Below are 11,061 nucleotides of genomic sequence, written 5' to 3'. Positions count from 1 at the left end.
GGGGCGCGACACGGGACAAAAAACCACATGACGCACACGCAGTCCTACGTGTGGCGTGAACGGACTCTGTATATTACGAGGCGCCACCTAGTGGTTTGGAGGACAGCAAACATGCTGGATGAAGCCGGATTGAGTGCGGACAGGAGTGTGTGCTAGCCAGATTTTCTCCAGTGTGAACGGGGCCTGGAGAAAGTCATTCCAGCTAGAGTAGGATTGAGCCCAGACAGCCTTTAAACTGGATGCGTTCACACCTATTTTCAAATCTGGCTAGCACACACTTGTGTCCGCACTCAATCCGGCTTCATCCAGCGTGTTTGCTGTTCTCCAAACCACTAGGTGGCGCCTCGTAATATGGCTAATAATGTGGCTAGCCGGATTCGCTAGCCACATTTGTGTTCACACCTGAGCCACATTTGAGCCAATCTTGGCTTGAAATCAAACTGGATTCAGCCGGATTGGAGGTGTTCACACTCGGAAAAAAACACATCTGGATTGATCTGGATGCGGCCGAATCCTGCTTAAGCCACATTTTTTTCCCCAGTGTGAACAGGGTCTTTGTGTTGTTCTGATCACAGTCAACTGAGCATGACTGATATTTGATATTGATGACTAGTTTTTAAACATCTTATGGAGATTAGCATCAATATTCGATTCTTTGCAGAGTACAGAGTAAAAAAAAACAACAATTCAATAATTTAAATATTTGTTCTTCTCAGACTAATCATGATTGATCCTGTCATAGTTTCAGTTGAATTGATTATCTTCCTCTTTGCATCCTCCGCAGGAAGCTCAGGCCTCACCTTCCTCCTCCTCCTCCTCCTCCTCCTCCATCTGCTCAACTTTAGGAAACTGTGTGAGGGAGAAAAAAGAAAAACAAGTCTTCTTCTCGCGATAGCAGCTCGCTGCAGCAGCCGCCATATTCTGTGACAGTATTTTGATTCGTATCTGCTAGAAGTGAGGAAAAAGAGAAAAGTGACGGGCCGTCGAGGGGAGGGGGGGCAGAAGAAGAGGAGCTGTCAAAAAGGTTTTCCCCGAGTCTCCGTCACACGACGCGGACCCGAGGCTCGCTTATCCCCCTCCTCCTAAAACGCTCATTTCGAGGACAGAGCAGGCCCCCGGGCCTCGGTGAAGTTGGCTCTTCGTCTCCCTGGTAGTAGCTGGATCTCTCTCGGCTTCAACTCTTCCAGCTCCCGCGGCCCTCCGGAGGTCCGGCGGCGGTGTCGGGTGTTGAAGGCGGCCCGGGGAGCGGCGGCGGCGGCGGCGGCGGCAGCAGCGGCGGCGGCGGCGGAGCCTTGGAAGGTAAAGTTACTTCACTACTTTTGTGAGTCAGAAACTGCCGGAAGTGTTACCGTGAAATGAACAAAAACATTTTTAACATCTGCCGTGGAAAAAACGCCTTCCACGGTGTTCTTATTCTGTTTGAAAGAAAAAGTTTTCAGATGTGGAAAAAGTTTTTGTCCACAGTTAGCAGCTAGCTTACTTAGCTAACTTCGGAAGAGTTTGGACTCTTTCTTTCCATGTTTTTTTTGTTTGTTTTTTTTTTACCCGAGAAGCAAATCAACATCCAGACGTTTTAAACTGACTTCTCCTCCTTTAATTTGAGTTTATTATTAATGACTCTAACGCGGTTATCGTGAGTGTTTTTTAATGTTAGCATACCGCTGCTGGGCGCTACATGTTTTGTAGCCCCCCCATGTTAGCCCATGCTACTTTTTCCATTCAGCCCAGCGCTGAAACGTCGCAGGATCAGTCGTGGATGGAAACGTTAAATCATTTAAAAAAAAAAAAAAAAAACGAGGCTTCAGCTTAACCTCCTACCCGGAGACACTCACAGCCACAAAACCCAGGCACTCTGTGCTTAATGTCCGCTGCAGCACGGTAGATGCTTCAGAAAAGACTTTACTGTTAATTAGCTTATATATATATACACACATATACAGCTCTGCACAGGTAAATCATGACACTTTTTCAAAGTTAACATTGATAATAAAGAGAAATATGAGATCAGGGACTGATATTTCATTAAAAAAAATATGCTGATATATGTCGATATTTGTCTGATTGGTTAATCGGTCTGTTATTTATTAGGAACACCCTGCTGCTGGGTGCTGTTCTTGTTGTCACTTTATCCCATGTGTTACTACCCTGCTGCGTTAGTAAAGAAATCAATAATTAGGGATGTCCCGATCAGGTTTTTTTGCCCTCGAGTCCGAGTCTGAGTCATTTGATTTTGAGTGTCCGCCGATACCGAGGTCTCGAACCCAGGACCTGTCTCGCCAAAAGCAGCTGTCATACCCCATACACTACAGGACACAGAACCAACCACCCTGCACAGAAGGCATTAACTTTGACAGGCCTAATAAATATATATCCGAGTCCTGATCGGGAGGCAACATCCGATTCCGATCGAGTCTGAAATCACGTAATCGGGCCCGATTTCCGATCACGTGATCGGATCGGGACATCCCTATCAATAATAGTGTTGGATGATGTGTTATGCCACAACGTGTCCCCCTTTTTTGCAACCAGAATGGTTATGAATTATAATGTGCTTTTGAGAAATCGCAGACGGCAGAATATAACGACTGACCCATCACAACTAAAACATTCAACGTGACTGTGAAATATCGGCATTAATATGTCAAGTATCGGCCCAGGTGTACATGCTCTGACCTGTAGTGTGTACTTAACAACTATATGGGTTAATTCATAGGGAGTTATCATAGCATATTGTCCCATAACATACTCTATGTACTGATGACGGATTGCATCTTATTCTGAATTATGATACATTGATATCGGCCAATAATATCAACAGGCCGATATATATATCTGTCAGCCTTTCATTGGCTGTGGTTTTGTGCTGCTCCGACAAAAAAACGAGACACTATTCAAGACTGTGTGCTTAAATAACAACAAACTGATAACCGGGCAGTGTGTGTGTGTGTTCAAGCCTCTGTTGAGAGCCCTGTTGTTGTTATAATTACATGTTTATCCTGTCAGGGTACAGTATATATTCTTGTGGTCGCACATTTGACTTGTTATGAAAGTCAGCAAATCTCTGCTTGTGTTGTGAGGTGGTTGTGTCCAAATTTAACAGGTGATTTTAGCGTGTGTGGTTATAGAGCCTCCTTTAGTAGCAGTGGGACATGGTTTTTTTTTTGTTTTGGTGGTCTGCTTGGCACTGTTAAACCCCCTCTTGGGTGTGTTCAGACAGACTCTCCATGTTGTCTTACTTAAGCTGGTCTTCATATTATAACATGAGCCACCAGTCAAGTGATGCAAAATGTTGCTTGTGGCTGGAAAAAAGTCTGCCGGCTCTCCCAGCCGGTTTTGGAAGGTAATCAATCTGTGTCCAATTTAGTCATTTTAAGTCATTTTAGTCATTTTAAAAGTGGCAGCTAAGACATGGATTTGCCCCTTTGTGAAAGTCCAAAGCTACCTGACACTTATTTTACTCTGCTCTGCTCTGAAAGTATTGACTCCTAAACAGCTCTCTAAATACCTGTCTGTCTAAACTGTGTTGTCATAGCTCGACTGTACGAGTGTATATCACTCATTAGCAGCTTGTGCCTGTCTTGACTTGCAGTCAACATTGCACTTCCTGACCAATAAGCTGCCATGGCCAACTGTTTATAGGTGCAGACCCCTAACTGAAACCATGTGTGCCTGTAGCTGGGCAAATATGTTGCTAGGAGACTTTGCTGATTTGCCACTCTTTCTTTTTTCTTTTTTTTTAAGGAGAGACTGCAGCAAACGCTCAGAGCCCGAGCACGATAAGTGCTACATCAGGACTTTGCTGCAGATGCGTGGACGTGCAGAGAGCTGCTGACTGCTTTATTAGGGTGTCATTAGGTACGTGCTAACGGGCTAAATGAAGCCTCGGGGATGTAAACTTCCTCGTCCAGTTGCCTGTTAGACAAATTAGACTTGTTGTTGTTGTGTTTGCTTCAGCATAACACACACACTTTCATCAGAACGCTGACAACACGTTTGTAGCATGTCGTCGCAAGGTCTGTGCCAACACTTCAGTTTTCTATCCTGAAAAACCTGTTTCCTGATTTATCATTTTGCAGTTGGCACAACAAGTTACCACCACAGAGCCGGGAGTGTGTGTGTGTGTGTGTAGTCCCCCCTTCACAGGAGGATAATTACTGCATGTGAGTGTGTCTGGATGGAGCACAAATGCTTGTTGTTTGGATCAGTTTAACCCAGGAAGGCAGCGTGCTGGCTTACCTTTCTCATTTTCAGAGTGTCAGAAGAGATTTTCTTTAGGAGGCTGCAGAGTCTACAACCTGATCCAGCTCTCAGCTCAGTGTAGGTCATAACACAGTGTGTGTGTCTCAGTGTAATGCCAAATGGTAGTCAAGGGAAGGATCCATCACATTATGCCCATTGCTGCAGACTCAGGAAGAGGGCTTGGTGTTTTTTAACCCTTCCCCCCCCTGTTCTCCAGTGTGTGGCTGTCAGGAAGAGAGGCTCTTATTGAAGCCCCCTCCCCCCAAAGTCGGTGGAGTTTCTCCTGACTTTTACACTCCATACTCGTCTTGGTCTTCTCCAGTTCAAGGGGTTAAGTTGCATGCACCAAGGTTGACGCTGCACAGTCCGCTGTATTGCTGTCTTGACTGTTGCCGGTTGTTCCTGTTGCATTGTGGATTTTTTGCAGCAGCTCTACAAATGATTTACTATGACATTCCTCTGGATGACACAATATCAAGTGTTGCAGTTTATAGCTGCACATGTTTAGGCCTTGTTTTGTTAGATTAAACTTGCATTCATCTATTTCTTTTTCATCCAAATGAGACAAAAAAATATCTTGTTCTGATCTTCAGAGAGCAGCGTTGGTGTCTTCAGTTGCAGCCGCGTTAACTGAGCACTTGAAAAGGTGGATCTCGGCCTGCTTCCAATCTTTTCTGGTGCAGGTTGACTGAAATATAAACGTGGCACCGACTGAATGACCCCAAAAAACTGGATGCAATCACAATTCACAGCTATGAAGTTCAGTACAGCTGGGTTTTCACTCAAAGCTGTTGGATGTAAACTCATCTATAAGTCAGACGTTTGTTTAGTGGATGAGACGATAAGCCAAGTTCTACATGTCAAACTGACTAACCACATAGGTGTTGCAGCACAAGTGCAGATAAGGAAATGAAGATACATGACGTTAGGTAATGTCTGATAAGAAATGTGGAGCATTACATCGGATTGTTTCTCATGAGCTATTAGCACCTTTATTTGTCGTCATTTATATCACTTCACTGTGTGTACGTCTTTAAATGACTGTTTGAGCTGATCCGTTATAGGCCAATATTGATAGATGATCACATGCTAGATGAAATTATTAGTAGCGGACATACAGTTTTGTGTTATTTGTGTGCGTACTTGCTGCTGTTGCCTGCAGTCTGCACTTGCAACAGAAAAATCATTTCAGCCTTTCCATCGTCGGTGGGGTTTTTGCCGTGCTCTGTGGTGGAAGGTTCAGTTTCATTGTGTTTGGTTGGTCGTGTTTGAGAATTCAAAGACCCCCCCACACACACACACACACACACACATCCTGGTGCCCTTGACCCGGGCTCTGGGTTTCATCTCCGATGCCTTTCTATTCCTCTACAAACACTGCCGCAGCTTCCTGAAACCCACACATCCTCTGTCACAAGCTGTCCAGACCGTGGACTGCCTGGCGTAGTCCAATTCCTCAAACCTGTCTGTCAAACAGATACTGTCAACACTACACTATGTGTATGTGTTATGCAGGGTTACACTTTTTTGGGGGGTGGGGGAATTATATAGATGCATCTGTGTTTTGCTGAAACTGCTGCTGAACAGATGTTTCATTGAATTTTTTAAAGTTCTGTTAGATTTAGGGACGAGAGCCCTTTAGTCATTTATTTTATTTCAATTAAATTAAGGAACGTTGCTTTAGCAGGATCTATTTTTGGCAGCATGGTGCGTAACACACAGAATCTGGACAGAGCACACAACCTGCTCTTCTCTAGAACTCCTCCACCGTTCTGCAGGTAGACATCTCTGCCCACTTCCTGCCTCTGTTTGGCTGTTGTTTTACTGACACACTCTGTCTGCATGTCAGTCAGGGTGTAGATGACGGCGTGCAGTAAAGCCCATCCTCAGACACTGCATACAGGCCAAACCGTATTGGAGTTATTCTGTGGTGCACCAGGGAGGTGTTAGATGCGTGCTTAGCTTGCATGCTGGAGGTTTGACTAGAATAACTAAACACAGCCTTTTAGATCCTGCACAATATCAAGTGTTATCATTCTAACTGTGTTACAGCCAGATAACGTAGATAACGCTTGACAATAATTACATTCTTATCTGTAGATAAACTACTTTTATTGATCAGCTTTTACAGAAGACGGCTACATAAATTAATTAAAGATAGACATCCCGTGTACTTGCACTAAGTAAATCAGACTCGGAACGCGGTGGAATAATTAGAGGAGCTTTTCATGCTAATGAAGTGTTTTTCAAGTTTCCTTTGCACAAACTCCCTCTGCTCTGAAACAGGATAGTAGCACAACCATCAATTAAAGGGGATCTTGTGGAGCTCCTCTGCCGGCTCCCTTTGGATGTAGCATTTAAACTAATTGGAACCAGAGCCGCTGGTGTGTAAAACAGGCATGTTTGGAAAGACAGCAGTGGAGCATTGGAGACACTTTGGCATCGTTAGTGGGATCAGTGTTGTGCTCATTCCTACCCGACGTTTATTTTATGATTTATCAGCCAGCAGACCAGTGCTTTTTATTGTTCGACAAGAAAACACGCTGTTGCAACAGAGTCGTATTAGCCCGCAATCAGACATGCACAGAGAGAACTTGTTTACTTCCTGTTGTCAGAGTTTTGTCTTTTGGTCTTATTTACTTCCAAATAAAACCAGGTGCATGAAGAGACAGGTCCCAGGATTAGTTGGAGGCATTTAGAAAATGCTGTCTTAAGAAGCGGACATAACGTTTTGTGTTATCCTTTTGTATAATTCAGCTACTTTACCTTAGTGAGTCAGTCATTGTAGCTCGAGTGATCGTTCTTTCATACTGTGGATTAAACCACACACTTTTTTTTTGGCTGTTTTTGCAAAATTGCAATTCTGACTTTACACACTAGTAAATATTTATTACAAACAGCATCTATAATCGCTTGTCTGTGTTCTCCTTCATCCACAAATCAAGCTTTATGTGTCTGCTTGTTCTTATGTGTGTCAACACACAGGAAGATGGTTCAGTGGTTATCTTTGGCCTCTGTTCTCCTTGCAGACAGAAGTCTCTGCAGCAGGATGTGTGTATGTGTGTGTGTGACACAAACACTTCCTCTCTGTGTACCTTGAGAAATGCCTCAGTTTGCATTTTCACATTTGTTTTTTTGGCTTGACCGGTAGAAAAGTAAGCAAGTGCACAAGGAAGCAAATGAACCCAACTCCGCATCACAATGCTCATCATCACATGCCAAAAGCAAACACGAGCAATTTCCTCTGAATGTCATATGAGTCTATAGTGTTGCAACAAAATGTTTAAATGGTCCGATGACAATCAAAGTAATGTAACTACCAGGCCGTACCTATTACTGTAGAGCCTGTGTGGATGAGACTAGTGTCCTGGAGTCTGTGCAGCTCGTCTCTGGAACACACTCCAGCCTGCTAAAATTAAAGCTTCTTAAAGTGGCAGATGTGTTGACCTGAAGGGGTCTCTCCACAGGTTTTTCCCTTTTAGCAGTAAGTGAGGGAAACGATCTGAAGCAGGTCTGAGCTCTGCAGATGCATTTCCTGCTGCAGGAATAAATTCTTCTTAACCTTTTTATGCCTCCTGCATACTATGAGATGGTTACTTATCTCTAAAAATAATAATTGGTAATAATCAATCACCTTGATCTGTTAAGATGTAATAATCATGAATTAATGATGGCACTGTGTATCAGACTGTGGGAACATAGACAGGAACTGGATTTTAGTACTTATACTGAAAAGTGAAAGTTTGTGGGTGTGTATCACAAACTACTACAAGCATCTTAAAGAGGATGTGATACACCGACTGTAGTTAGCTTGATTTAAAAGATGGATTACCTTTCTAAAAAATACTGACAAGTTAAATTTAATAACCTAATTTCCTAACATGTATAGCGCCATCTAGGGCAGCAGTGGCTCAGTGGTAGAGCTCGATCCCAACTCCTCCCTAGTCATTGTTGTGTGTCCTTGGGCAAGGCACTTTACCCATTATATAAGGGTGTTCACGTGTGTTCTGCCACTGGATGTAGTGATAAAATAAAAGTGTTGTAAGCGTTACGTCATAAGAATACAAAATATGAGTAACTGTATTCTGTTACAGTTACAGTTAAAGAGATGGTAATTACAGTTACTTTGTTGAAATCAGTGGATGTCTGACTTTGTCCTGATGGTTATGTACATCTGTATCTGGCGGTGAATAGTCATTGGAGTGAGAGCTCTTACCGTCAATATAAAATCTTTGATCGAAGCTAAAGTTTTTGGGCCATGTCGGCAAACTGGACAGAAAGCTGCATGTTGTGGGCGACAGAGAGGAGAGTGCAGCCGGACTGATGGAAGATCAGAGTCTGAGGATGAAGAGTGAAGGTGTTGCGTTGTGTGCTTATAATGCTCCTCAATCATGATGCCGGTACAGTGTTAGCATCACAGGAATGAGTGAACTAGTTAGCTGCTAGCTGCTAGCTAACCCCATCCTAAACTGAGGCTGATTAACATTTTATTACGAACACGTGGCTGCAGTCAAACACTGTTTCTGTGTGTAAAATGACAAACATACACCAATATATGTGTCATAGTCCAGTGAGGAGAGGAGGAGGAGGAGGGGAGAGTGAGGACATAAACATAGCTTTGCAGCTCAAATATTGATGTATTGAGAGTAAGCAGATCAGCCTGTCACTCAGAGTGCTGCTGCTTGTTGTCTGGTGGATGGATATTGCAGGCCCCTCTTCTTATCACTCCCCTGCTTATTCTGTGGGCAGGTTCCTTCCCCACGTCCTCGCTGACTCCCTCCAACTTTTACTTGCACAGAGAGCTCGTCTCATTCTGTTGCTGTTTGCGAATGCCATTCAGGGACTGCTCTGTCCTTCATCATTTCTCCCACAGTCGGCTGACGGCCTTTCATCTCCCTCAGGTTTTTTGTACTCACTAACTATGGGAAAGGGCTTTGATCTAGAGTCCTATCGGCAATAGTGTGGGCCTCAGGCTCTTATACTCCCTTGCTGTCTCACTCTGAAAACATATTGTCAGGGTGTGGTGGACAACTGAGTCCACCCAGTAGAAAAGCCTTTGTTTGTTGTGGTTTGCTGTAGCTTTGCCAAGGGCAACTGCCTGTGTGGGTCTCCTATGAAACTCTTTAACTAGTAGAGGTCTATTAAGTCAGACCATACAGTTGTTTTGCATGCTCTTGCACATCAGATATTGACACCTGAGCTTGTTAGTAGAAGAGACACTTTACTGGTGATTGCACCGCCCCAAAAATACTTTTAATGTAGCTAAGCAATAATCCAGAGAAACGCAGCTTTCGGTTTTACAAGTGAGGACATTTGCACATCCTCCGATCATCTTTGTTTTCCTCTGCAGAGTATAGCCCGCTACAGGGATATCCCTGAGTTAGCACTCGCTGAGAGATCCCACCCGATACCTTTTTCCTCCCTCTCCTCCATGCTGCCCTTTCGGGCCCGCCTCTGCTCCTGGTGAGAAATGTCATAACAGAGCTGCTCTGCTGTGGTATTCCTCAAAGGAATGTGCTGTGGTGGGTTTCAGACCAGGCAGGCACTGGCACCCTCCTCGGGCACACCTGTCGGTGCCAGTCCATGAAGAACCTGCATGGTGTCATCCCTCTCATCCTGTCCAGGGTATATGGGCAAAAGAGAGCCATGCACATATTCAACCTATACAAGTATTAAACGTTTTATGTCTTTTAAAATACAGCTTGTGCAATGAAAGAAGAATTTATATGACTCTTGATTAGCACCATCCCAACTACCTTTAAGGTAGCTAGCCAAAAACCTGAATCTCCTTGAAAAGCTCTGGACTTGTTCATGAGTCTTTTTGGAACATATTTTTAAGTGTTCATAGATTTTTTTCCAAAACACTGCGGCGTGTCTTATCTTGTTAGCTAGCGAGCTGTCACTGGTGCATCCAAGAGTCACCTGTGTGGCGATGGTTTGTTTTTATTAACATGACTTGAGGGCAGCAGTGCATCCTCCCATCAGTGTCTTAGAAACAAATGGCATGTGTCATTTCTACATGCTAAACAAGATGCAGCACGTAAACAAGAGGGCTTTGGATGTTCTCTTTGGCTTTGATGCTGGTTCTTTCCATTTTTGTTATGCTAATGGGCCCTAGAGAGGAAACCGGTAGCGAATTCTGTGTTGGATATGAGGTGTATGTGTACTCCTTGTAGACTTTGCTATTTGTTCTACAGCATGATTTACACAGTGGATGCAGTGAGAAATCATTTTTGATAAACTTGTAATGATTATTTTGACATTGAAATATTACCAGCCCAGTTACTGTGATGTAGGTGAAAAGTGTCTGCTCACAGAGGGAGGCAAGTATGACTTGAATGTTTTGAGAAGGCTGGAATAAGACCGAATGGCATCTCTGCAGCAGAGGAGTCACGTGACTTGGCTGCTATTTGTCTTTTGGTTGGCCTCAAGGTGGGGAATGATACTCCTAACAGCTGCGGGAAGCATTTCCGGTGGAGGGTTTACTCCTCAGCCGAGCAGACAGAGGTCCGGCGCTGCGCTCCTACAGGGATGCATCCACGACTGCTTCTGCTTTACGACATAATTCTCTATGCATAAAGTGAGATCACACTAAGGGCTTAGTTAAATTTCCCCTAGAGGAAATCTCAAATCATCCAATAAAGTATCTCCACCGTTGTCTGTTTTTATATCGTGCATTTTCTGTTTTATCAGATTGAAGTATGCATTGGCAGACTCGATATCTGCATCTGCATCATGGAGGCCCTTTTTTTCTGTTTGTAAGGACTTAATAACTCCACCACCAGCGGTGGAATGAGCTGACCAAAGACAGAAGTGCTCTTA

General features: G+C 43.9%; 1 protein-coding gene across 3 annotated transcripts in view; it reads left to right on the top strand.

The window, feature by feature from the left end:
* The first annotated feature begins 863 nt into the window (after nt 1-863).
* Nucleotides 864-11,061, top strand: part of tab2 (TGF-beta activated kinase 1 (MAP3K7) binding protein 2) — a 29,719-nt gene continuing 19,521 nt past the window's right edge. For 2 of the 3 annotated variants that reach the window (XM_028397405.1, XM_028397403.1), the window contains exons 1-2: nt 864-1,299; nt 3,742-3,855. The gene's annotated coding sequence lies outside the window, so the exon portion shown is untranslated. The remainder of the gene's footprint in view (nt 1,300-3,741; nt 3,856-11,061) is intronic. The other variant, XM_028397404.1, reaches the window with a different exon arrangement.

Source organism: Parambassis ranga, chromosome 24 (genome assembly GCF_900634625.1).
Source record: "Parambassis ranga chromosome 24, fParRan2.1, whole genome shotgun sequence".
Taxonomy (NCBI): domain Eukaryota; kingdom Metazoa; phylum Chordata; class Actinopteri; family Ambassidae; genus Parambassis; species Parambassis ranga.
This window is presented reverse-complemented; position numbering and strand designations above follow the sequence as displayed.